Raw genomic sequence first — 4,784 nt, forward strand, 5'->3', positions numbered from 1 at the left:
TCATAAGTATGCCAACTTGATTAAATGAACTGGGGGGCAACTGTGGCTTTCTCAACCACCTGTTACGATAAGTTTCAATCCTGGGTCCTCCAAACAATATTTTCAAAGCTGCTCAGTCAACATGGGGAAAAAAAGCCCTGTTTGTGGGTTCCTGGGGAGGAACCACTTGGGAGGACATAGTGGAACTCAAGAGCGTAGGTATTACGAATTGCATCTACTTAGCTCATTGGGAAATTCGGCATTTTTCCCACATCAAACTAGAAAGCAGGAGGCAGCAGTTGTCTGGGGCTTCAGCTGCAACTCTAAGAAAGTAGGAAAGGGGCCTGCTTCTCATCCTGTCACAAATGCTTTTAATGTTGAGACAGAGAGATTGAGTATTTAAAGCAGAATTATTATTTTTATACTACCACCTAAGATTTTCCCCAATACTTATAACCATGTGTGTGGAACATGCATAAATTTGTCTATATAGTCTTTGCCCTGTGGTTTTGTTGGCTTCCTTGCTAGAAAAGCCAAATTTATGTAAAAAGAGAGGGTAATTACTGTTATTTCTGGCTAACACCTTCACTGGAGAATCATGCTCATTCCTTAGGAAGAAAAACTATTTTTCCCTCAAGACAAGTAATTTGGAGGCTATCATAAGGGTTTGTTTCAGCTTTCTTTGGATATCAATTTGTTATTCAATTTGTCTCAATAAAAGCAGAGCATGTATATACAACTTTTTGGGAAGTATACGGCGCAATATGGGGGTGTACCCAGAAAACCGCATTTACATATTTACTATCCTACTGAGTACTCCTAGGAAAAAGATGAACAATGCTCAGCTGCTGATAACCAAAGAACTTGCTATTCTAAGAGAAGGTGGCAGTATAATATGTTTCTGCTAAATATCTCTTACAGTGACTGTCATTTAAATTCCTGCCTAGCAAAGGGATTTTTATGGAAGGTTAATGCCTCCTATAACATTTATCCTGGATGGTAGAGCTTTTCGCATAATTTTCTGGGCTTTATTCCTGCAGTGTTATAGAACCTTATCTTCCCTGTAATAGCTTGCCAGTAAAGAGCCAGTGCATATAAAGGCAGTCGTTATTTCTCAGTTCAAGCCCTGATTTAATGAAATTTCAAATCTCTAGTAAAAGGAGGCTTTGGGTTAAGCCATGAAGAAAACAGAATGGGCCCAAGGCTAGGTGTCCTGGCCCTGCCTGAGACTGGGCGCTAGAAGGTTACACAGGGCTCTGGCCAGTGGAGGCAGCTAAGGCTGCAAGGAAGAGCGTAAATCAAGTGAGTGAACTAAGCGAATGGGTCTTAGGCTGGAAAAAGCCTTTTCAAATACTCCCATTTGCACTGAACTTATTTGCTTTTCCATCATTTTCTTAATTCCCCTTTCGTATTTCAACATTTATTATAGGCCTTGGCATTTCAGTAAAACATTTCATTCCCAGATACCTACCCACTTTTCCTTCCTCATCCATCGGTGGGTCTACAACATTGATAATGACCGTGGGCAGACTGCATTTTCAAAAAATGGCCACACCACTGTTTCTGGTCTCACTTGCCCTTCTGGAACCTTGCAGCTTCCCATCAAGAGGCAGAGTCTATTTCACCTACCCTTGATACTGACAAGACCTTGTTACCACTTTGTTAAGTAAAATTCATGAAGTGCATGGTACACATGACACCTGGAACAAGGCAATGATAAACAATATGACCCTTGGCTGGTTCTAGCCTTTAGAACTCAGACACCACGCTGTGAGATAGCCAAAATCAGTCCACATGGAGAGACAACAGGGAGAGGCCACCTGGGGTGGTCTGAGGTACCTCATCGACAGCCAACCTCAACCAGCAAATCTGCAAATAAATGAGTCTTCAGATCTTTCCAGCCCCCTGTCTTCGAGCCTTCCAACTAAGGCGTCACACATCATGGAGCACAGATAAGCCAACTTTACTCTGCCCTGTCTGATTCCTAACCCATAGAATCATGAGCATAATAAGGGGTTGTTTTACGTTCTTCAGGGGCCATTTGTTTCACAGCGAGAGTGACTGGAGCATCGATGCACTACAACCATATCCTTCGCAAGAAATTACAAATATTTGTTACAAAGATCTCTCCCTCTCTGGCTAAGTCTCCTCAGGTATGCTCCAGCTGGTCCCTTGAGCCAATCCTCAGGCAGCAATTATCCAAGGCCAGCAGCAAGACAATGGAACAGGTAAGGTCTTTGGAGACCTAAGACTTGGGTTCTTTCTTGTGGCCTTAGCTAAGTTACTTAACCTCTCTGAGTTTCACCATTTCATCTATAAAACAGGGATAATAACATCTATCTTAAGAAACAAAGCATGTGAAGCCCTTGCACACAGTAGGACCTTGATAACGCTATTGTCACTGATTAGGAATTCTTCCCAGTGCCTGCCTCCTCCAGGAAGTCTCTACCAGGTCAGAACCATTTGCTCTCTGTCCCTCCATATCATTCCTTTATACTTCATCTAGCATCATTTCCATGAATGTCAACAGAACATTTCAGCTGGGTCATTGCCTAAGGCTCAGACACTGCTGGCCATTGTCAAGAGATATCTATTCCTCATCACACACTTGTGCACGTGGGTTACAGATTCTCACACATTGTTCACATCTGTAAGTCCACACGGGAGCAGCAAAACATCATGGGAGAAAAAATATAAAACTCGGATTCTCTTGTCCTCTACGTATTGATGTTTGAGAATTAAAAACATTTTTTTCTGATAGATTAGGATGGCGGCAAGGTAGGAAAATATAAGACATTCCTCCCCCCACCCCCAAAAGGAAATTCACTGAAAGGGAAATAAAGTCTGAATCAGTAAAACAGACACAACGCTAAGTTAAAGGGAATAATTCTAGGCACAACATGTAGTAAGTTGAACCGCTCACAGACCCAGCCAAGCTGAAACCAGAGTTTTCGGGAAAAATAGTTGCATATGGGTATCAAACCTATACTCCTGGAGAGTTATACCATTTGAATCCCAGGTAGTTTTGTTCTAGAACTGTGCTGTCCCATATAGTAAGCTATATAGTGGCTACTGATCGCTTAAAATGTGGCTAGTCTAATTTGAAATGTGCTGTAAGCATAAAATATATACCAGATATCAAGGACTTCTTATGAAAAAAATCATGTAAATTATTTTACTAATTTTACATAGGTTACATGTTAAAATAATAGTTTACATAAATTGGATTAAGTAATGCATATTATTGAAATAATTTCATCTATCTCTTTATATGCTTTTTAAATGTGTCTGCTGGAAAATTTAAAATTATATGTGGCTCACACTATGTTTCTGTTAGACAGTGCCACACTAAAACATCCCTAATGAAGAAAGAGAGCATCAGAAGACCAGTTTGGCTTGAGCAAATCATAAACACATATTTGCAATGAAATAAGGCAGTCCTGGGATTCCTGGGGCCCACAGAGAGCTTTGTCAGACACTCCTTCACAGGTTCTAGCCCAGCTTTCATCAACAGCTGTCCTTTTCTACTAGCCATGCGGTGCTAGAGGCATCCAGGGCACAGACAGGGCAGCCTGGAGATCACTGGTTGAGGAACTCTACCTCTAGGAACATATCCTGGTTGGTTTCCGTTCTCCCTTTTCGGGCAGGAGACAGAAGTGAGCATCAAGGAGAACCAATGATTCACGAACCCGGGGATTCTCAAGAATAAAGGAGAAAAGGAAACCTCAAAAAAGGCAAAATTTCCAGCTCGTAGACTGAACCAGGTTCCAACCCAAGGTAATGGGCGTTAAAAGTCATTTATAGTCCTAGATAATCAAAGCCGCCTCATTTTGGTTACATTTATGTTTCTTTTCTACTTCTATATTCATCTCAAACAATAATAATAGCTAGTATTGAATGGTTCCGCTAGACATTTGATGTATATGTTGAGTCACTGCTAAACCCCTAAAACATAAGCATTATTGTCTACATCTTACAGATAACAAAACTGAGGTTTAGAGATGTTAACTCTTGTTAAAATTCCGGCAAATGACAGAATCTGAATTCAAACTCAGATTGTCTCATTCCAAATCTCACAATCTTTAGTTTTCAAGAACCAAAGAATTCTAACCAAAACAAATGTGTTATAATTTATTTACATTGATTAAATATATACTTAAAACTTGTGTATGTGTATTCCTTTGCAAAGATTCTATGATGCTAAAATAGATAATGCCATAAATAGAAATCTATGAATAGGTTTCCACTTTAAATACTGAACTCTTTGACCCTCAGTTTCATCTTCTATAATAATGATACCTGCATTCAAGGACAGCATGAGCGTAACTTCTCTCAGTTCTGAGCCTACTCAGCCTTGTTTCCTCACTAGATTCTATGACCCGTGGATACGAGGTCTTATCAAGCTAAAATAGTTATTCGAAAGTCATGTAGCAGACATAGTTTTGCCTTACAAAGTTTAGTCTTTATTGTGAAGGCAGCAGAGATCATTTTTAAACTGGGCATGAGATAATCAGATTTGCATTTTAGAAGGATCCCTGTGGGGTACTCTCACACACACTGGTGGGAGTGTAAATTGATACAATCCTTTTTGAAAGCAATTTGGCAAAGTGTACTAAGAGCTCTAAAATGTTTGACACAGTAATATCACTTTTGTGACTACTCTGAGGAAATAATCCTAAAACCAGAAAAAAAGCTTTATGCACAAAGCATCCATTGTAGCATTATTCATAAAGGCAGAAAAATGGTAACGACCTCACTACCCAACAATAGAAGAATGGTCACGCAAGGTTCAGGATGTCCACTGG

Source organism: Pteropus vampyrus, unplaced genomic scaffold (assembly GCF_000151845.1).
Source record: "Pteropus vampyrus isolate Shadow unplaced genomic scaffold, Pvam_2.0 Scaffold103, whole genome shotgun sequence".
Taxonomy (NCBI): Eukaryota; Metazoa; Chordata; class Mammalia; order Chiroptera; family Pteropodidae; genus Pteropus; species Pteropus vampyrus.